Raw genomic sequence first — 24,643 nt, forward strand, 5'->3', positions numbered from 1 at the left:
CTGAAATATACATTTCACTATTCTCTTCCTTCACAATTTAAATTGTGCAATGAAATTTAAAAAAAAAAATAAGATCCCTATTACATATATAGGGTTTGATAGAGAAGTTTTCTTAGTAATTTTAGATAATGAAATTTAAAAAATCAATAATCTATATATAAATAATAATCCTAATTATTAAAATAGACATTTATAAATATAATTTTAGATTACACAACGTGAGAGGAACTTATTTCTATCTCATATATTCTAGTTTAATTTTTTAATTTAAAATTGAAAATTTTAAATTAAAAAAATTCAATAAGTTTTTAATAGTTACATGCTTTTTCTTTCAAAGGAAAAATGTATCAATTACTTAGGCATATTCAAAGAATTTAAAATTCTAATTCATTGTATAATAAATCCATCACATTATAATCAAGCATATTGTCATTCCTTATGCATTGCATTAATTGAAGTCATTTAATCATCATTTTTATCACAAATACGTCATTCATAACCATTATCTGTGACAGAAATTTGTAACCAAAAAAAAAAAAAAATCGTTTACGGTTAAAACATTAATGACGCATAAATCTTGAAAAAAAAAATGATAATTTGGGTTGCAATAGAATCTCACAAGTAACAGGATGCAAGTGGCAACCTGAAACACAGAGCACAACAATTGAAGATCAACAATTACCATTTCAGTTTGATTAGGAGCTCGTTTGTCACTCAAATCCGACCAACTACTTTAATTTTGCTCAATTACTAGCTTTAATCACTCTGAAAACAAAAACAGAAAGCACATCTGGATGAAAAATACATTTATACATTGATAATATATCAGATAATTCATTGGCTCTTGAAAGCTCCAACCATGTCAAGTCCTTCGGGGAAACGATTCACCCAAAAGTTTACAAGAAATTAACAATTAAAAAGAGAAAAAAATGAAAATTTATGAAGTGAACTACTACATGAACAAAAACTAAACAAGAATCCGGAAATTATAACCGTTATCAGACTTCGATCACATAAAACATTTCATTTTCAATTCAGCATACACAATGTTTTTGAGAAGGTCTTCTTCACCTTCCTCTCCCCCTTTCTGTTGAATCTACAGAATTCCCATGAAAAATGCCTGCCGGGTGTGGACTTGGGATTGTGGTGGTTCTTCAACTCTGGAGTTCCAAAAGAAAGGAATCGATATCCCAATCATAACCAATTTGAAGAGTACGAACAATGTAAGATCATCCTCTAGGTTGCCTTTGACAATCCAAAACTTAAGATGAAGCATATCCAACCTGCTGCAAACGCATTCAACCTCTTGCTGAACCTGGTATTACACCACTTGAAATTTTCTTGGTGCATAATCTTGAAAAAAGCAAGCTTCTATGTTAGCTCAAAAATCGATTAACTAACCAGCAATAATCAACTCAAATTTGCGTTAATTTCTTATAACAGAAAGCAAGGCATACCTCAAATAGCAACTGGCAGCCTGGAATGCAACGCACAAACATAGATCACTAGTTGCAGGTCTACTACTATCCATCCCAGAATGTAGAAGTCACCTCTGTGTCATGGAAACATATCTTTCAGCACTAACCATAGAAGCATCCAATGTAAGCTTTAGTTGTGGCTGACATCAGTAGAGCCAAAAGTTTGCTGTATAACATGTTCAAATTAGTATGAAATGTCTAGACAAAGGACCATCAAGGTTTGATAATAATAATTATTTACTGGCAAGAGTTACCTGCATTTGATTAGTTGCAGGTTATTTAGTAGAAGTATCAGAGAACATACCGGATCAGGTATCTGTAAGAATGTGGTAAAATACTTTTAAATGGCTATTAAGAATTTAAAAAGAACCATTAAACAACAAGTAATTAGACAATAGGAGCTGTAAGCCTTTATATAGAAGGCAAATGTTTACAGAGTAGACTCACAGAAAGCATAAACTCGTCCTGCCTTTGTAGTTTTGTGAGTTACTGAGATCTCCAATGTCCAAACTGTCCTAATATATCTCAATAACTCGAAAAACTCTGAAACAATAATAGAAACACTACTAAGAAAAACTAAGCAAATCAGAAAGGGGGCCCTAATTACCTAGAGACAATTAACTCAAATTTCTAGCAAATGTTGAGGCATACCTCAAATAGCAACAGGCCGCCTTGAACAAAATGCATAAAAATTTGAAGATCGGTATCGGAAAGCAGAAGTCACCAAATATGTTACGGAAGCTACTTTTAACACTAACCAAAGAAGCAACAATGTTAACCTCAGTTGTGCATGACTTCAATAAAGCGATCAGAAAATTATTCGTTCAAGTTACAAAATATGTTCTAAAAATACTGCACTAATGACTTTACTTATTTAGTATAGGTTTAACTTCATACTAGTATAAATTTTCCAAAAAAAAGACCACCAAAATTTTGATAATAATAGTTAGTTATTGGCACAAGTTACCTGCATTTGCTTTGTTGTAACTCCTTTACTAGAAGAGCTAGATAGAGTATCTGTTAAGAATGTGGTGAAATACATTTCACTTGGCCATTAAGAACTTAAAGAGAAAAACGTAAACAGCAAGTAATAAGACAGGAGAGTTGTAAGCCTTTCTGGTACAACAACAGATCACATCTATATAGAGTAAACCCACAGAAAGGATAAAATTACCCTGGCTATGTCAAGTTTGATAAATTGCAGAGATCTACTAAGTTCAACCTCCGAAAATTCATCTCAATAACTTGAAAAACTCTGAAAGGATAATAGAAACAGTATTAAAAAGAACTAAGCAATTCGGAGTCACCATTAATAGGGAAATAATGGAAATCACCAAATGATATAACCTCAATGAAATCTTATTAAAAAAAGGAACAATGACCTGCCCAAGTCTATTTTATTTCATCATAAGGTTGTCGATTTTCAAACACAGCATGTGAAGAACTGGGTGAAATTATTTCCACTCTACTCTATAATCCACATGCAAAAAACAATTTTACTTATCTGCCGGGAAAAAGCAATGTTAACATCCCCTTTTTTCTAGTATGAAGTATGTCGTAACGGTTTTGGGACCGTCAGACGTAAAGTGTTTTAAAATCGAGAGAAATAAAAGGGGAGTCGCCATCAATCTTTTTTAGGGTGTGATTGGCCACCCAAAAGTTTATTTTTTTAACAAAACTATAAAAACGAGTTTAAAATTTATCACAAAGATACATTTCGGTCTACGAAAAATCAAGTTAGGTTCGGGAGTCGGTTACGTGTGGGAAAGGATTGGCACCCCCACAATGCCCATAAATTTGTACCATTTAATTATGCGCTATTTTCGTTGTTGGATAAAAATTGTTTTGACTTGAAATTTAATAGTAATTCCCTTCATTTGGAAAAATAAAATTTTGCTAAAGCTCTTTATTAAGGAATATTGAGAAAATCTTAAAGTTAAAGAATTATTTTGAATTTCTCCAACATCTAGGCAAAATTTAAAATAACTTTTTTCACTTAAGATTTAACACGATAATCCCTAAAATGAAATAACAATCTTTATAGAAAATAAATGTTAGTGACTCTCCAAAATTTAGGCAAAGTACCAATAATTATTTTCTTTGAAATGTTATTTTTATTTTATTTTATAATATCACAATTTTTTTAAAAGTATTATTTTTTTTATTATAAAATATTTTATTATCAAATAGTAAATAAAAATTAAAAAGAGAATAATGCAGACAATTATCAATGATAACACGCTAACATATGTATGCTAATGAATGTCATGTAAAATGAAATGCAATTTAAAAGTTAGATTTTTAAGTATAATGAGATCACCCCGACTCTTCAACATCTAGGCAGAACTTAGGTGTGACTGTTTATAGTTAAGATCCCAATTTACTATTATACTTTTTATTTATTAATCTTATTATCAATGCGAATTAAGAATCCGTGTAAAAAACTTAACGAAGTAAAGTTTCCTAAATACCCCATCATCTAGGCGACATTCGGGAACATATTACTTCAAATAAGATTTTCGCACGTGTCCTTAAGATTTTTAGAATGTTTTGAGTAAGGGCTTGAGTAGAGGTTTTAAAGGTTAGGGTTTCAAGATTTTGAAGATTCGGATTTTAGGGTTTTGGATTTTAGTGGTTTTGAATTTTTGGGTCTGGATTTAAAGGTTGGGATTTTAGGGTTTTGAATTTTAGGGGTTTAGATTTAAGGGTTTGGATTTTAGGGGTTTCGGATTTTAGAGGTTTGGATTTAAAGGATTTTAGATTTTAGGGGTTTTGGATTTTAGAATTAGTGTTTAAGGTTTTGTTTTTAAGAAAACGCGAACATCTCTAAAAATCTCCAACATCTAGGCGAATTTTCGGAACAAGTTCGATTTTAGACATTTTTTAAAATTAACGAAAAATTTCTTATATATATATATATATTTTTAAAAAAATTTATTAATAATAATTTTTCAACATCTAGGCGAAATTATCTTTAAGAATATGTTTTATTCCCTCCAACATCTAGGCAGAAAAAATGATAAAAATTATTTTATTATTATTATTATTGTTATTTTGAGCATTTTTAATATATATTTATTTATTATCTTACTTGTTTTCATTTTTATTATTATTAAAACAATTAAAAATTTATCCTAATAAATTTAAAAACTTATCATGCATAAATATAAAAACTTGAAATAACAAAAATAATAATATATAAAAAATTAGAAAATTAAAAAAAAATTTTACCTGAACCGGACCTGTCAACGGTCTGGTGAACAACAGTTTGGTTGAACCGAAAAGGGGTCGGTTTGACACGCGGTTCAGTTGAGTTGGTTGCGAAACGGTTTGGATCGATCTAAGGAGCGGTTCGGTCCAGTTTGGTCAAACTGGTCCAGAGTTGTTGAGGAACCGGGTTGGTAGGTCGGTTGCATGGACCTCGGGTCGAGTCCAGGTCCACGCATGGATCCTCTCTTACCCAAAACGACGTCATTTTGAGCTTTGCTTTCCCTTTATATAACTAAAGTTTTTTTTTTGTTTATTCTTCTCTGTTTCAAAAAAAAAAGGGAGAAAGAGCTCTGGGGGAGAGTACCAGGGCTCTCGCCATCCGGTCACCAAACCGTCACGTTGGCCACCGTCTGGGTCATCGTCAACGGTGTCGCCAATGATCGAAAATTTTCAAAATTAACCAGGAGGTTCCATTCAACCTCCTAAGCTCAGATTTGGTACCCTTTTCACCGGAAACAACATCGATTCTCGTAGATCGAGTTTTGAAGTTTTTGACCCCTTTTTTTTTCTTAAAGACTCAAACTAATGATCTTTTTTTTTGTTGCAAGTATCTCTTTGGCGCTAGGTTCCTCGTCGATTCGACAAGGACTGTGGTTTCTGTTTTTGTATTTTTTTTGTGTTGATTTCTGTTTGGGTGTTTGGGTACGAGTTTGAGGTTTTCCTGTTAGGGGTGAGTTTGGTGGGAGTGTGGGAAAGCTTTTTGGGTTTCTGGGTGTTTGAGTTTTGGTGCTTCTGTGTCTAAGAGTTCCAGAAAGACTTGAAAGGAGGAAGATCGAGTGTTTTATAAGGTTGGAAATGGTGATAACGTGTGCTGATGGAGCCACAAGGTCTTAGTGAAGGGACTGGACGAGGGGGTGGTATGATGGCTAGGGTAGTGGCATGATGGCTAGGCCGACTTGATAGGGCGTGGGTGACCAGCGGTGCCGTGTACGGCACCCGCTAGCACCAACCCTTTTCTTTTTGTTTCTTCTTCTGTTTAGACTTTTTTGTTTGTCTTTCTTTCTTTTTTTATATTTATTTTTAATTTAATTAATTTTTTTTAATTAATTTTTTTTAATTATAATTAAACTAATATTATTATTATTAATAAACAAGAATTGAAAATAGTAGATCCAGACAAAATCTGTGTCTACAAAGTAATTATCAAAATGCAACGTTCAAGAGAAGTTAACAACTTAAAATTTTCACCATTCTAAGAGAATGGCCAAAAGTTATGTAAACTAACCATTTAGCAAAGCTTGCCCATACGAACTCTGGATATTCACGGGAGACCTTAGATGTTTTCTTATCAACTCTTACAGATTGTTTACTTGATGGATCGGAGGTAGCAGAGAGCATGAACTGTGACTTTGTGGCTGTATTTGATTATCTACTGTTGGTAGTAGAGGTGCCTTTGAGACAATTAGGAATGAAACGAACTGCCTAAACTTGAAGGTGCAGAAGCGCCCAAAAACCTGATATTTGAACACGGTACACTACTGTACTGATCAACAGATTGCCTGAAAAATTAACAAAAGCCATAAACATTTGAAGCTCGAAATAGAAGCAATGCCTCAACGAAGTGACTAAATAACACCTTTTTCGCTTGATTCAACTATCTAATACTGCACAAATCAAAGGTTCTATAACCGTTGCTAATGTCACATCCCCTTCTACAGAAATAATATTAGCTTACTTTGACTTCAGGACTTTTCAACTTACATAAATTTGGCATAATTTTGAATACCAAAATGTGCTACTATTTGCATGCTTGAAGAAAATATATCTTCAAGGTTCCAGAAGCAGAATTAAAAACAATAGAATAACCAAAATTAAATGTGAAAACTAATTTTTGTTGTATATTATTTTTTAAAAATCAAAGCATCAACAAACTTAAATAGTCTATCTCTACTAGGGCCCATAGAAGATTCATACTTCCAATATTAACAGTGTAGCATAATTAAATAATTGTAGATGGACTTGTGGGCCGAAGGACTAGAGAAGCTTATCCTCTACAAAATTTTACACAACATTAATCTGTGATCGTTATCACAAATGCATTAATCATAGTTTTAAGTATATTTTTTTCCTTTCTAAAGATATGCTTAAATCTACCTGTACTTTATTTTTATACTCATCCCTTATACCAAATACACAAGCCATTCCTCATCAAGAACAGCAAATCAAAGTAATGATATTAACACAACTTTCTATCCCAGAAAGAGTAAAGTAAATATTTAAAATTTTTTAGTAGCTGTTTCTTATCTTAACTCTTGAAGATTAACTAAAACAATCTTTGAAAAAACGAACAAAAATCCAGGCAGCTATGAAAGTTACGAAAGTGCAAAGAACAAAGAAGAGAGAAACAGAACAGCAGTGCAATCATGTACTGTGTACTAATGGCTTAACCTAGTTGCCATAGCTTTTCAATTTCAAACTAACATAAAAGTCTTTTAAAAGGACCTTCACAAATTTGATAATAGAAATATGTGGCACAAGATACCTGCATTTCATCTGTTGTCCTGTAGGTCATTTAGTGGAAGACCAAGAGAAGAACATACTGGATTGAATATCTGTTAAGAGAGGTGAAATACATTTTTATTAGCTATTAAGAATTTAAAGAGAGAAAATAAATAGCAAGTGATGAGACACTATCGGGGACAAGTTGTGAGCCTAATGATACAAAACAAAGCATATGTTTGTACAGTGAACCAACAAAAAGCATAGACATACAGCTTTGTCATTTCGAAACAAGTATTTGAGAGGGTGAATTTGAATTTGATTTGGTTGTCAATTTTTTGACGATTACATTCGAGGGAGTATAAAAGGATGCATTTGGAATTCACTTTGTTATCTAGGTATTTTAAATTCATTACTTTGAGTCATTCTATAAATCCATATACTCGAATGTAATTATACAACTGATATATTCATGAGTATTACAGTATAATTTCTACTACATTTGAAATCCAAATTCATCTTCTAAACTGTAAATTTACAAATGCAATATAAAATTTCATGAAATTAGATGGCTTAGTTGCTAAAAGAACGTACCCATGAAAGCTAGGATCCTTACTTGCTACTCAGGAAAACCCTCAAGTGGTGAGATCTTTTAAGAGGAGCAGCTGTTCAAGTTGTTTGAGTAGTCCTCGAACTGAATGAATCATGGAAAGGAAGACAGTGCTTCTGGTATGAACTAGAGAATATGGTAGTCACTGATTTCATACCATACAAGAGAATGAAGGAGTAAAGGTCATTTTTCTTTATTGATTTAGAATCTATGCACATAGGCATTGCTGCTCCAGGAAATCCAAATTTGAAATGAACTATTAAGAGCTTGACACAAAGGTGCGGAACCATCAAAAACTGTCATGCAGGTAATTCCAGGATAGAAAAATGAGCTATTGCACCTCCAGCCTAAGGCAACTTGCAGAAGAAAAACTTCATTTCGACGGTAATCATCAGCTAGAATTTGTAAAACTGCTCAGAAGTAGCTAGGGTGATCGTAGCCTGAAAAGTAAAGCAATTTGCCAAAAATTAAGTACCAGTTGTAGATTTAATTCCATCTAAAAGTGAAATCATCAATATTTACATTAATTGTGCTTGAAGAGAATACAATACGCCACAAAATCATTTGTAATATTTGATTTTTTCTAACCCAAAAAATACTCAACTAGTAGTTTTTTCCCTTTTTATGAAGATTGAAGAATATCAATTAAATAAATTATAAAATTGCTACATAAAAATAGAGAAATACTCCACCTCAGAGATGGCTAAGCAATTGACAGCTAACTTAGAGTGAATTATGGAGCTCTCCACCTCTTCATTGGAATGGCACTATGCTAGTTCCTTGAGCTGGGAGTATTGCAATCTCTAATTTTCACCTTGTGCAGACCACAAAGTAGTCCCTCAAAAGCAAACAAATCAAATTCAATCAACTCCAATTCATGAATTGCTGCAATTCGAAGTTATCCCACAAGTTGTCCCCTTTCATTATGCTCAAGTTCATTGAAAGGTGAAGGGTGTCGATTAGCTTATGACAGTAACATTCTTCAACATGAGAGAGTGTCCCACATTCTTTATCATCTTAGGAAAAAAGCCATTCCTGCCATTTCAAGATTTGTTAGAACCTTAATATTTTCACTCGGAAATAAGTATTTGAGATAGTGAATTATATATTTGATTTGTTCTTCATTTTTTAAGGATGATTGCTGTCATTACATTACAGAGAGTATAAAAAGATGTATCCAGAATTCACTATTCAAGAGAAATTTACCGAATCTATATATTTAAATGGAATTATTCAAGTCATGTATTTATGAGCATTACCATAATTTCTACAGCATTTGAAATTCAAATCCATCTTCGCAAATGGAGATTTCCAAATGAAATGTAAAATTTGATGGAACCTAGATGGCTTAGTTGCTCAAAGAACATACCTATAGAAGTTAGGATCCACAGTTACTGCTACGGAAAACCTTCAAACTAAGAGCTCTTTCAAAAGGAACAGTCCTTGGACTTAATGAATCATCATGATAAGCAAGACAGTGATTCTGGTCTGAACTAAAGAATATGGTTGCCACTGATTTCGTAACAAGAGAAGGAAGGAGTTGAAATCCTTATTCTTTATTGAGGTCAGATCTGAGCAGATCAACATTGAAGCTCTAAGAAACCAAAATTTAAAATTAAGTATGCAGAGCTTGATGCCAATCCATCCAAGTATTGAAAACTTTGATGCAGATATTCTGGGATAGAAAAATGAGGCCATTAATCTCCACACTAAATCAAATCATACAACAGGGAACTTTACTTGAATGGGAATCATAAACTGGAATTTGTAACTGATTCTTAAAAAGAAAAAAGAATCCAGGAAGGCTATAAAATATTTTGAAGCAAATTAAGCAATAGTCAACCGTTGAAACATAAAAGTAATGAAGAATTTGGCATTAGAATTCAACAAAAAATGAGAAAACAGTCCAAAAACTTCAATCAATTAAGAATTTTTTGAAGAAAAATCAGTACATAAGTAAAATAAGTAGTGAAATTAACTGAAAATGGAAGGAGTACCTGACCCTGAGTTAGATTGAGTTAATAATGGCAAAGGGACACGTTGACACATTTGGCTTCTGAGTATTGCTATACAATGAGTTTACCGTCAATCCAAATGACAGGGATGTGGGAAATGATAGGCCAATCTTTACCTTTCTCCTTCTCGCAATGTTCACTCAGCAAAGGACAACCAGAAATGTAAATATAAGAAAGAGAGTCAGGGAGCCTCTTTGCCGGCATGGATTGTAGAGTTGGACATTCGCCGATAGAAAATTTGTGGAGAGAGGTGAGGTGTTGAAAGCCCTTATCGTCCAAAAGCTTAAGATTTGGAAAACAATAAATGCGAAGATTGATAAGAGAAGAGGACAGCAGATGTTTATCTGGAAAATACTCTTTTGCACCTGTGAGTGAATGGAACTCAATTGCCAAACTGGAACCGCTGATACACAATTGGCGAAGAGAGGTGAGGTGTTGAAAGCCCTTGTTGTTCAAAAGCTTAAGATTTGGAAGACCCCATAGCTCAAGATGAGTAAGAGAAGAGGTCAGCATATGTTCATCTGGAAAACACTCTATCTCTAATTTTCCACTCACGATTTCATAGCGTGTAAGTGTAGGGAGTGTTCGCAAACTCCATTCCCTCCTCGTCATGCCTACAATCAACTTTTCACTTTCTAAGATAGAAATAGTTTTTAATTTGGAGGGCAAACCCTCTTTTGGAAATGACTCTATTACTCGACGTTTTGATATTATCAATTCCTCAAGGGATGGGAAGAGGGAGTGCATATGCTCTGGCAATGACTTTAAATTTACGCAAGAGAAAAGCTTAAGTGACACTAAATTGGTGGCAGATATTCCCTCTTCAATTTGAAAAGTTAGAAAATTAGAGGAGCGGATTACCAAAGATTTAAGACATGCGAGATGCAGGTGGTGAGACCCCCCTGATGTGAGATTCTTTCTCAAGTTGTCGCATGAGAAAGAATGATGATTTAGCATAGGAAATGATTCTAGGGGATGACTCCTTCCGCCTATTATCTCCAAGGATTCAAGGGATGTATACAAGGGCATTTTGAAACAATCCAAGACACCACCCTCGATTCTCAATTGCTTTAGCGTGATAGGAAGACTACCTTCAGGAAGTGATCTGAGATTAGAACAATTAAACATAGTTAACTTTTCAAGACGAGTGCAGTATTGCATCATCCGTTCCAATATGGAATCATTGATAATCCGATTGCAAATATCCCAACTCTCGAAGCCCACAAGGCAATGGCACCAATTGCAATGCATCACATTCCTTTAACTCAAGTTCGCAAATGCTTGGTGCCCTAGGAAGCAAGCCACCAAGATTTCCACAACGGTCAATCCGAAGTTTCGTTAAAGATGGGAGGTGCTTGGGCAGAGAATTTGTTAGCTTGGGATAATCTATTATGCTTAGCTCTTGCAAACTAGAGAAAGCATCATCTCTCGTACAAAGCTTCCATTCTTCCCACTCTGGCATATCCCTAAACCTTAGAGTTTTAAGAGATCCAAATGGTTTACTCCATGCATCACAATGCCCATAGAAACCATCATTATCATCACCGACTGTTGCTACTCCGGTAAACCCTGAAATAGAAAGAGATTCCAAAGATGATAATTGTCCAAGCGGTGGCAAGAACAAGCAATATTTACAACCGCTGGACACCACAGATACTACTTTGGAGAAGAAAGAATGTCCGATCCATTCCAGAAAACTTGTACCACCATAACAACTAATGACAAGTCGCTCCAAGTTTGTATAGGGCTCCAATTGCTCAAGTACTTCTCTGTCATGCCTTCTATCATCAATATCAAAGTCAGAACGCCACAGCAACTCCAACTCCTTAAGGTTCATCTTTTCCTTCAAATTGGCATCTTTGGCATCCCTTGCACAGGCAACATTTCCTAAACCTGAAATGGCAAGTCTTCCACGTAGACGCTTGAGCTTTCCTAACTCATTAATGCTTGAACCATTTTGCTCGCCCAAAACAAAATCCGTTAATGTTCGAAGATCTTTCAACTATATCCATTCCTTTAGGCATCCTGGCTAACTTTGTTTCCCGAAGATCGAGATGTTGCAAGTTTATTAATCTACACATATCTTTCGTCAACTCAACAAGGCAGAAGCATTCAAACAATATTAATGCTTGCAAATAATACAATGTACTCAAAGAGTTCGGCAAACATTTAATTAAAGTTTCAGAAAGATTCAAATATCTCAAATATTTTAAATTCCCAATTTCTTCAGGCAACTCATTGATGTTACGATATTTAGCCAAAGTAAGAACTCGTAAGCATCTACATTTTGTTGTCAAATCAAGCATTTGGCTGGTAATATAACAACAGAGTGGAGATGACTGAAAAGTCTGGAATGTTCGCAAACTTTTTGCTTTGGATAATGTCTTAAATTTCTTGCTAACATCATATTGTTCTTGGATATTGGACAAATGACGAGTCTTTTCAGTTATTTCATATGAACCACCACCATTACCTTCCACTTTGCAAAAAAATTCTCCAGATATAGATTTAGCTAAGTCACTAATTAGGTCATGCATGACAAAGTAAGATTTGTCCCTAGTTGATTGTTGGAAAAATGACCTGAATGCTAAATCTTTGAAGCACTTGTCACCTTCCGCGTTGCCATCTTTTTTGGAAATTTGTAAAAGACCTTCAGTCATCCATAGTAGAATGAGTTCTTCCTTTTTGAATTCATAATCTTTGGGAAAAATGGAACAATATGCAAAGCAGCGCTTCAAATGTGAAGGAAGAAAATAAGAACTTAATCTTAAAGATGGAGGAATAGTAGTACCTTCCTCTTCTAGTTTTTCCCACAAATCACTGTGTAATATTTCATTCCATTCGTCAGCATCTTTACAACGCAGAAGACCTCCAAGTGCTTTTGCTACTAGAGGGAGGCCTTTGCACCTTTGGGCAATGGCTTCACCGATTACCTTCAGATCTGGATGCATGCTTGGGCTTCCGTCAACAAATGCATGTTTTGCAAATAACTTCCAACGATCATCATCAGATAAGATATCAAGATGATAAGTTGGAACAGTCCTCACAATGGATGCAACACTTTCACTACGTGTTGTTACGATAATTTTGCTGTTTTGTGCCCCAGAAGTGAAAGGTCTTCTCAGCTCTTCCTAGTCAACATATTTCTCGTTCCAGACATCGTCCAATACAAATAGAAACTTCTTTCCCAACGGCTTCTCCTTAAGTTTAAGTTGAAGCTGATTTAAGTTCTGACTACCGTCACAGCTAGAAGTGATTTCTTCAAGAATGGTTTTGGTTACCCTGACAGCATCAAATTCGTCTGAAAAACACACCCAAGCTTTGAGGTCAAACCATTCCTCCACTCTCTTGTCATTGTAGATCAATTGTGCAAGGGTGGTTTTACCAACCCCGCCCATACCCACTATTGGAATCACATCTATCTGATTTTTAGTTGGATTTTCTGGGTGCAACAACTTCATTATTGCTTCTTTTTCATCATCTCTGCCATAAACACCAGACTCATCCACCAAAGAAGTTGCAGGTGAATTTTGAAATGCCTTTTTTCCTTTACAATGTTCTTCCAAACCGAGGATATCTTTTTGATTGACTAGAGATTCTAGCCTCCCAAGGATATCCTTCAGCTTTAAATCCATGCCACTGTTGAAAGGATTGAGAGAAGAGATAAGGCAACTTAACTTCTTTGAAGTGGTTTGACCCAACCTGCTTCGAAGAGCTTCAGCAGCAATCTCTTCTAGGGGGTCCTCCGCATCATAAACAGCATCTTTGAGCTCAGTAACCCAATCTTTCACGTTTTGGTTGGTAATCTGCTTGTATTCAGCATCATCCAGCACTGCTTTAACAGACATCAGCATTGGCTTTAGTTTCTTCACCAGTCTCTTTTTCAGTTTCTTTCCTCGAATGAAGTCTAGGACCTCTTGAGAAGCCATCCTGTTGAACAGAACTTGAAGGCTAGCAGAGATAAAAGCTCCACCCACTAACGCATCCGCCATTTTTTTTTTTTTTTGCAAGGGAAGGATTTGAAGAAGATAAAAAAAGGAAGTGATTGCAAACAGCAAACAGAAAACAGTGAAATTAGATGAAGAAGAGAAGACGAAGAAAGCGTTGTGCTGAAGGCAAGGCTTAATTCTGTGCTTATGAACTTTTCTAGAACGCTGCAATGATACCCCACTTCACTTTCATTGAAAGATGAAAGAATTTATTCCATCATCAAAGCAAAAGAGACGCGTAGAAAAAAGAAGGCTGTAGGCCGTAGTGTTTTATATACTTTCGGTGCCAAAGTTATTGTCTGCATGGTGTGTTGATTATTCATAGGGTAATGGGAAAAGGAAATTACAACTTGCAATAAAGAAAAGATTGAATTCACAACAGAAAATAAAGTACAAGAGCATGTTAATGGATCACATTTTCATTTATAGAAATTTCATGGGAAATTGCAGGGGAAAAAAGTGAACAAATGCTAGATATGGACATGGAATTTTCATCTGAAGTCTACCAAAAAGAAAGTATGATGCATTGTGCATATAAAAAAATTTAATTTTCTCCTAAAATGTATCAAAAAGTAGTTTTTCAAAATCAAAGTCCTAAGGTTGATATCACCAGTGATGTTCTACTTAAAATGGCGTTGATGTGAGACTTGAGATAGTTTGATGGTATCAACTCTCCTCAAAGACTTATAATTGCCGGTTGTCACTGGATACTTGGTTGAAGCATATATTTGATCTAATTAAGAAAGAACATTCTGCATTTCTTAGATAAAAAAGCACAAATGGTAACAGATAGCACAAATTTATGGCTACACATGATCTCTCATTTTCCGTAAAAACTGTCAAGTACTTGTTTTCTTTGTCATGTTTAATCATATATTTCTGATTTCACATTAATTGTGCTGAAAATACATGTCTTGTCCTCCCTAACCTCTTGGGTCTTTGGACATTTGAAGTGGAAGGATAAAAGATGACTTAAGCAGTCACCAGCCTTCGGTTAGTAACTTTGAATTCAGATAAAAGAATATTTTTAAAAAAATTAGATAAGAACAAAAGTAACTTTGAATATTTTTTCCTAGCTTAATCCATTTGGATATGTTATTTAGGTAAAATTAAAAACAATGATAAAGTTAACTAATTTTGTTATAATTATGAGATTTGATATTATAATAACCAGATTAAACTTAATAATATATATTTGGATGTAAATATAATAATAAAAAAATTGAATATAACATAAAAATTAAATAGGACAATTTTATTATAAATAATTGATTATAATAATTAATTTGTTTAATTTTACATTAAACATTGAATTGCCACTCTGTTAAAAAAAATGAATTGCCTCCAGTGTATCCAGCTCAATGAACAACTGTTGAGTGACCTTCTCTTCTCAAAGTTCTGCTTGTAAACTGTTAATGATGTATGTAATTAAAAAATTATTTAATAAAAAATCATAAATTTTAAATGTTCAAAAAATTCTTAATGGTGCTTAAAAGAATAAACCTTTAAAATTTTTTTATTTTTCAATTTTGAAGTATACATAAATATCTTAGCCTATAACTTACATCTACCCTGCAAATCAATGTTTGTCTTTCACAATTTTATTTCTTGTTCACTTTTAATAAAAATTAATTTTTTTATTTTACTAAAGTTATATATAATTATTATTAAAATTTTAAATTATATATTTTAATTTTTTATATCATATTTTATATTATCCAATCTTTCTTTTAGCCTTGAACATTTGAATTGGAAATATAAAAGATTAGAGGCTTCGGCTTTTCTTGAGTTGGATAACAATGAAAAATAGTGACTCGAGCACTATGAATTCACGTAAAAAAAAAAAGGATAAAAATAAGTTGCGCCTGAAGCAATAATCACAATAATACAGAAGCAATAGACAGCAATCAATAATCAAATGCGCAGAAAAAATAAAGCACACCAAGATTTACGTGGAAAACCCTCCAGTGTAGAGGGAAAAAATCACGGGCCACCAGAAAAATCTTCACTATCAAATAATAGTTATACAAAGTTCTTCTCTAGCTAAAACTAGAACTAATCAACAACTAGAGAAACAATTGGAGAAATCTCACCAAATAAGTGACTCAACAAATACACCCTGGATTTGTTCCTAGAGAGCTTCAAACCCGATCTTCACCGTTCAGAATGTAAAACTCTGAATCATAAACCTCCTGACAATGTTCCAACTCAATCGGACCACGGATTGACTTCCGTTCAACCAACTCTCCCTTCTCTTTTTTCTCTCTCTGCTTTTCCTAGCTTTTCTTCTTTCTCTGCTTGGTTTTCGACACACACATAAAACAACCCCACCTCTTTTTTATTAAGTAGCTAGGGCTCTGTGTAAAATAAAAGATCAAGGCCCATGGCCTTTACTTGGTCCAAAACCACTGACATGGGACTGGACCCTATTTTCCTAACAATCTCCCCCTCCAGCCCCATTAGGAGGAGATTCATCACCATAGCAGTTTCATTTGGAACTTATCTTGGCCAGGGAACTCATTCCGGCCAAGTTATTACAAAGCTCAAGTTTTTCCTTGAGAAGTATCTTAGTCAACATATCTGCCACATTTTTATCAGTATGGACTTTTTTCAATAGCATCTGCTGTTCTTCAATCACTGAACGTAACCAATGATATCTAACATCAATGTGTTTTATTCTAGCATGGTACATGGTATTCTTACTCAAATCTAAAGCACTCTGGCTATCACAAAATACCATATACTCTTTCTGATTCAACCCCAATTCAAGAATAAAACGTTTCATCCAAAGCATTTCTTTACATGCTTCAGTTGCTGCAATATACTCAGCCTCTGTAGTTGACAAAGCAACACACTTCTGCAACTTAGACTGCCAAGATACAGTTCCTCCTGTAAAAGTGAACAAATACCCTGAAGTAGATTTCCTATCATCAAGATCGCCTGCCATGTCAGCATCAGTAAACCCTTCTAGAACTGGTTGTGAAACTCCATAAGTCAAGCACATTTTTGAGGTACCCCTCGAATATCTAAAAATCCATTTCACTGCTTCCGGATGAACTTTCCCTGGATTAGAAAAAAATCTGCTCACTACACCAACTGCATGAGCAATGTCAGGCCTTGTACAAACCATAAGATACATTAAAGAACCGACTGCAGAAGAATAAAGAATACTAGAAATAGCTAGTTGCTCTTCCTTAGACACTGGACAAGATTTCTTACTTAGATAAAAATGGTTGACAAGTGAACTGCTAACTGATTTAGCATGTTGCATGTTAAATCTACCAAGCACTCGTTCAACATACTTTTCCTGTGACAACCACAGCTTTCCAACTTTTCTATCCCGGATAATGTCCATACCAAGAATCTGCTTTGCTGGACCTAAATCCTTCATATCAAAGGACTTAGATAATTGTTCTTTCAACCTGCAAACCATACTAGCATCTTGTCCTACAATCAACATATCATCAACATATAATAATAGGATAATGAAGTTACCATTAGGGAATTGTTTAACATACACACAAGAATCCGATGTTGTTCTTTTATAGCTATGACTCACCATAAAAGAATCAAACTTCTTGTACCACTATCGCGGAGCTTGTTTCAAGCCATACAAGCTTTTCTTCAATTTGCAAACTAAGTGCTCTTTCCCTTTCACTTCAAAACCCTCAGGTTGATTCATATAAATGTCCTCCTGCAAATCACCATGCAAAAATGCAGCTTTAACATCAAGTTGCTCAAGCTCAAGATTCAAACTAGCTGCCAATCCCAATACCACTCGAATAGGACTCATTTTTACAACTAGAGCAAAAATCTCATCAAAATCGATGCCTGGTTTTTGAGAAAAACCTTTTACTACCAATCGAGCTTTGTACCTCACTAATTTGTCACCATCCTTTTTCAACTTGAACACCCATTTATTCTTTAATGGCCTTTTCTCTGTTGGAAGTTTAACAAGATTATAATTATCATTCTTTTGTAATGACTCCATCTCTTCTTTCAATGCTTTTAACCAGTGCTCTCTATCCGGAGTAGCCTGTACATCTTGGAAGCTTTATGGCTCCCCTTCACTGGTAACTAAAATAAAATCTGAACTTGGATACCTGGTAGATGGCCTGCGCTCTCTAGTAGATCTCTTGGGCTGAGATTCTACATCACTTGATGCTGAAAGTAGCTCCCCCTGCTCAACACTCTCAGGTAGAGAGTATTGCTCCCCCTGCTCAAAACTAATAGCATCTGGCTCATCACCAACTGTGGCTGGCTCATTCATATCCCCAAGTTCTATTTCTGGCTCATTTTCACCATCTGTGGCTCTTTCCTGTGAAATCCCTGTCAGTGTTGAAACATCACACTCAACAGTAACTCGTGTAGTCTTCTCATTTTTCTCAAGGTCTGCTATGGTTTCTTTTTCATGAAAGACCACATCTCTGCTTCTAACTGTCTTTCTCTTTACTAGATCCCATACCCTATAACCAAATTCTTCATCACCATATCCTACAAACACACACTGTGTAGCTTTACTGTCAAGCTTTGACCTCTGCTTTTTTGGCACATGCATGAATGCTCTACACCCAAAAACTTTCAAGTGAGAGTATGAAGTATCTTTTCCTGTCCACACTCTTTCTGGAATGTCAAAGCCCAAAGGAACTAATGGTGACCTGTTAAGTAAATAACAAGCTGTGTTGACTGCTTCACCCCAAAATGGCTTTGGTAATTTTGCCATCCTCAACATACATCTGACTTTTTCCATAATGGTGCGATTCATTCTTTCAGTTATACCATTATGCTGCGGTGTTCCAGGCTCTATCCTCTCATGCCTGATCCCATGCTTTGAGCAATACTCTTCAAAGCCTTTAGATGTGTATTCCCTACCATTATCAGTTCGAATACACTTCAAGGGTAACCCTGTCATCTTTTCAACCATAGCATGAAATTTTTGAAAATACTACAGTATCTGACTTTTGTATTTCAACATATACACCCAAGTCTTACGTGAAGCATCATCAATAAAAGTAACAAAATATCTGCTACCACCTAATGACTCAACCTCAATGGGACCACATACGTCAAAATAAATTAATTCCAATCTATTTTCTTTTCTTTGAGAACTTTTACGAAAAGAAACTCTATGATGCTTACCAAACAAACAATAATCACATGAATCGAGAGACATACCTTTGGTCAAGAGAATGAGAGAGTGCCTTGCCAAAACCTGTAACCCCTTTTCACTCATGTGTGCCAGCCTCCTGTGCCATAAGTTTGCTGAAGCATCATTTTCAACGGTATTTACCTGGTTACCATTCAATTGCATCCATGTCTTATACATTGTGCAGCATAGTTTTTCCCTTGCAACTACCATAGATCCTTTGAGAAGCTTCCACTGTCCATTCTTTTGTCGGCTTTCATATCCCTCCTTATCAAGGACATTAATAGCAAGCAAGTTCATTCTCATATCTGGAATGTTTCTGACATCCCTCAAAGTCAACATGTAGCCTGTACTAGTTTGTACAATAATATCACCAATCCTAATAATCTACGACACACTCTTGTTTCCCATCTTGGTACAACCAAAGTCTCCTACTTTGTAAGTTGTAAACAACTCTCTCTTAGAAACACAATGATATGCTGCTCCTGTGTCAACTATCCACTCAATGCCGGGATCACTAACATGATTACAATCACCAAGTGTACAAATCAAAGTAACTGAATCACTATCTAAATTCACTGCTGCAATATTGCCATCATCTAAACTCTTACCTTTCTCATCTTTTCGCTCTTGCTTTAAGATTCTACAGTTTCATTTTATATGACCCGTCTTACCACAATGGAAACACTTCACTTTACCTCTAGATTTGGATCTATGTTTAGACTTACCACGGCTTTTTGAGTCCTGACCTCTGTCGATGTTTCTACCCCTATTCTCTGTGACTAGAGCTTGATTCCCAGGGTCTACATCTTTTCAACTCGCTTCTTCATTAAGCATATTGTCCTTTACCATCTCCAATGTCACCTTATAATCAAGAGCTGAATTAAGAACAGTCACAACTATAGTATTCCAGCTGTCTGGCAATGAACCCAAAAGAAATAATGCCTTCATTTCATCATTCATCTTAAGCTCCATAGTAGTCATTCGATTAAATATATCTTAAAAATCACTCAAGTGCTCTATAACAGATCGTCCATCCCTGTACTGTAAAGTTACAATCTTTTTAACAAGCATAACTTTATTCATACCTATTTTTCTCTCATACAATGCTGCCAATTTTTTCCAAACAATATGAGCATCTGATTCCTGTGCTACATGATGGAACACGCTGATATCAACCCATTTTTTTATTGTAGCCAGCATTTTTCTACCTAGCTTCTTCCAGCTTTCATCTTTCATATCCGTTGGTTTAGCCGAATCTCCCAATACTGGCTCATACAAATCTTTGCAGTATAGATGATCCTCCATCATAGGTTTCTAAATTAAATAATTCGATGCTGTCAATTTTATCATGGAACCTGTATCACCCTCCATGATCTCAAATAGAATTTACTTCTATCCTGGATTATTTCTGTATCGATATCTCAAAATAACCCTCGCTCTGATACCACTTGTTGCGCTTGAAGCAATAATCACAATAATACAGAAGCAATAGACAGCAATCAATAATCAAATGCGCAGGAAAAATAAAGCACACCAAGATTTACGTGGAAAACCCTCCAGTGTAGAGGGAAAAGACCACGGGCCACCAGAAAAATCTTCACTATCAAATAATAGTTATACAAAGTTCTTCTCTAGCTAAAACTAGAGCTAATCAATAACTAGAGAAACAATTGGAGAAATCTCACCAAATAAGTGACTCAACAAATACACCCTGGATTTGTTCCTAGAGAGCTTCAAACCCGATCTTCACCGTTCAGAATGTAGAACTCTGAATCACAAACCTCCTGACAAGGTTCCAACTCAATCGGACCACGGATTGACTTCCGTTCACCCAACTCTCCCTTCTCTTTTTTCTCTCTCTGCTTTTCCTGGCTTTTCTTCTTTCTCTGCTTGGTTTTCGACACACACATAAAACAACCCCACCTCTTTTTTATTAAGTAGCTAGGACTTTATGTAAAATAAAAGATCAAGGCCCATGACCTTTACTTGGTCCAAAACTACTGACATGGGACTGGACCTCATTTTTCTAACAAAATAAAAGTAACTTTAATATATTTTTTCCCAACAATAATTTTTTTGATAAAAAAATTTAAAATAAATGAATTATTCAATTTTTCAAATTAAAATAACATGTATTATATTTAATAATTTAAAATAAATAATTATGGATCATACATTTAAAATGATCCAATAAATATTCGTAAGCAGATAAAGGAGAGGGCCTCTTTTTTGCTTTTGTGCAAAATTCATTCAATCTTGCACTAATTACATTATAAGTACTATTCACTCACTGGCCCTCACACTCAAAAACTTTTTTTAAGGTAGTGTAAAACATGCAATTTTCAAGGAGAATATTAATATCAAAATATTATAATCTATTTAAAAAAAATATTTAGTATAAAATTTAAATTGCATAAATAAATTAATAAAGTAATAAATATATTTAAGATATATTTATAAAATAAGAAATTAATTAAAAATAAAAAATTACAATTTTTAAATTCATTTAAAAAAATTAAAAATATATATTATTAATTATTAAAAACAAATTCATAAATATATTTATTATTATATGATTAAAGCAAACAAATTAACTAATAAATTAATTCATAATTAAATAAGTTTAATATAAAATTGAATCAAATTCATGCATAATAAAATTTGAAAAATGAAATAAATAGATTTGAAAAATGAAAATTTTGCCTAAGTATGATGGCCAATGCATACATAGATTTGAACAAATCAAAATTATTTGAGTGAGGATAGCATTTTTTTAATTAAAGGTGTCTATATTTAAATTTTAATTAAGTTACATACCGATGGCAACAATAGTTAATTTTAATTTTTGTAAAGAAATAGTATAGCATATGAAAATTTTCACCCAATCTTCAATGTAGAAAATAACAACATAAAATTTATCAAAAGATCGATGAACAGAGGAGTGAATCATGAAATTCCAATGAAACTTCTTAGTTTAGAACTTTTTTTTTTAAAATCTAAACAATAATTCTATCAAATAAAATTATATAAATGTTTATCAACCAGACTTTGATTTTCAAATTGTAATGTGTACCTTTAAATTAATTTATTTATGGATTTTTTATAAATAATTAATAAAGTTTATAATTATAATAAAACATTATATATAATTTTTAATTTGATTGGAATAAGAAAAGTATTGGAGAACGTTAGGTGAGAAATGACCCATGCAAAAGTAAAATTTTGAAAAAAGAAAATTCTGTTTGTTTCGTAAGAAATAATTTTTAAAAAATGATTTTTAAAAAATATTTATATTTTTTAAATTAAAATAATTTTTTTGTTATTTGGATGAGTTAATAAAAAATATTTTTTATTATTTGGTTCTTTTTTGAAAAATCTGTTTTTTTAAATAATATTAATATAATTATTAAAATATTAAAAAAATTATTATTAAAATTATTAATATTAAAAACTAATTATATTTTAATAATAATATTTAATATTAAAATATTATGTTAATATAAAAATATTTAAAATAAAACTATTTATTATTCTTTATATTACTTATTAATATATTATAATATTATTTATTAATGATATTAATTAATATATTATATTAGTAGTATATTATTTATTAATATATGATTTATTAATATAATTTTATTTATTAATCTTAATATATTATAATATTTTTTATTAATATTATCTATTAATAGTATATTGTTTATTAATATAATATTATTTATTAATATATATTATAATATAAAATTATTTATTAATATAACATTATTTATAAGTAAAATTATACAGAAAAATATTAATAAATAATTATACTTATAAACAACTCTTTTTCAAAAAATATTTTTCACTTTTCAAATCCATAAAATAATTTTTAAAAAAATAATTTTATTTCTCATTGATTAATAGGTTATTTTTCATTGATCAATTAATTTTTCACCAAACAAACCCATAAAAATATGAAAATTATTTTTTTAAAATTATTTTTTGCGCTTAAAATTTGTCTCAGTAAAGAGGGCCGAGAGGGGCCTTGTTGTGTTTGGTGCCGAATCTGACGCTCTTCCACTATATATAATACAATTATTGATAGTATCATATTAAGCTAAAGGGTTAAAAAAAAAAAATTTAATTTAATAATTATTCTAATATTTATTTTTTATTATAATTAATTTAATTTTTAAATATTTATTTTTATTATTTGAGTTTTTATTATAGAGAAATTAATTAACCGTTAATATTAATTTTTGTTTAATTAAAGTAAAAATAGATTTTAAAAGATTATATTGAATAAAAATAAATATTTAAAAATTTAGTTATTCCGAAATAAAAAATAAAACTTAATTAATTATAATAAAATATAAATAATATAAATAATTATTAAATTTTTAAAAAAAATTATCCTTTTGCTAGTTATATATACATTGCCATTATATTCCGTCAAAAATTTTCAATTTTGCCAAAAAATAATATGAACTTGGAAATTTCCTCCCAATCTTCAAAAGATGAATGGAGATAACAAACTTCTTAGTTGAAATATTTGTTTTTGAAATTCTAATATACTTCGGATCAAATTTAAATTAAACATTATAATTTCAAATTAACTTTTTATTTTATTTTTCAGTCCTATATTCTACTAGTGCAATACAATTATTATTAGTACTATACATTGACCATCATAATGGGTCAAAATTTTTAATTTTGTAAAGAAATGGTATGAAATATGGAAATTTTCATCCAATGTTCAAGTAGAAAATAAACTGTTGAATAATTTTGCAATTATAAGACCTTCTCTCACTCAATATTGCTTGTAAACTATCAGTGATGTTAATATTAAATAGAAAGCTTTGCATCAATTGGCCTCTTATCATTTTGTATTAAACGTTGTAGCAGCATTAAGTTAACAAGGGATAAACTCTCTACAATTCTATAGCCATAGAAGCTTTTAAGTAGATTGACCCAATTGTCATTGGTTTAATTATCCACAAGTTTTTAAATATATTTTTGTCAACTTGGAATAGAGTTTTTAAGATTAGGCTCAACCTTTGCTTGGACTTTGAGTTATGGTCCAAATTTGCCAACTCAATCATCAATAGTTCGACTCAATTTTGGGCAATGTGCTTGACATAGGGATCTATTTAAACAATTTTTTTGGGCCATAACTTAACTGCTCAAAAAGAGAGTGGTAAATGAATCAAAATGAATGAATTTTATTATGTATGTGATTTATTTGTTTAATTAATAAATTTTGAATTTTTATTTTAATTATTTTAAAATTTAATAAATAAATAAAAATTAAATATGTTCATGAATTATTTATTGATTTTTTTTTGTTACACTTTTACATTATAAATGAACCAAATATGAATAAATTTTATTGTATTCATGATTTGTTTGTTTAATTAATGGATCTTAAAATATCATTTGTGATTATTTGTTAAATTTAATAAACGAATATAAAAAAATAAAAATTAAACTTATTTACGAATTATTTGTGTACAATTCTACTAAAAAATTATCCTTAACAATGCTTATAAAAAATATTTTATAAGCATTTGTTGATTGCTAAATTTTTTAATTCCAATCAATCTATAAGTTCATGTAGACAACGTTAACAAATGCTTATTAAATACCAATTAATATGGAAACCTAAAGTATCAAATTATATTACCCTGTCAATTTTAACAAGTGTTTATAAA

General features: G+C 32.4%; 1 pseudogene across 1 annotated transcript; it reads right to left on the reverse strand.

Annotated features, from left to right (window-relative positions):
* Positions 1 to 791: 791 nt before the first annotated feature.
* LOC111295965 (putative disease resistance RPP13-like protein 1 pseudogene) lies at positions 792 to 13,985 on the reverse strand (annotated as a pseudogene). Its single transcript, XR_016325970.1, has 12 exons — positions 9,795 to 13,985; positions 9,167 to 9,472; positions 8,490 to 8,832; positions 7,782 to 8,237; positions 7,231 to 7,300; positions 5,974 to 6,247; positions 2,446 to 2,733; positions 2,130 to 2,231; positions 1,926 to 2,021; positions 1,733 to 1,794; positions 1,458 to 1,644; positions 792 to 1,353 (listed from the first exon to the last, which is right to left on the reverse strand). The product of XR_016325970.1 is annotated as a putative disease resistance RPP13-like protein 1 pseudogene (transcript).
* Between the last annotated feature and the right edge of the window lie 10,658 nt (positions 13,986 to 24,643).

This window comes from Durio zibethinus, chromosome 12 (assembly GCF_047325235.1).
Source record: "Durio zibethinus cultivar Kanyao isolate XHJ-2024 chromosome 12, ASM4732523v1, whole genome shotgun sequence".
Taxonomy (NCBI): Eukaryota; Viridiplantae; Streptophyta; class Magnoliopsida; order Malvales; family Malvaceae; genus Durio; species Durio zibethinus.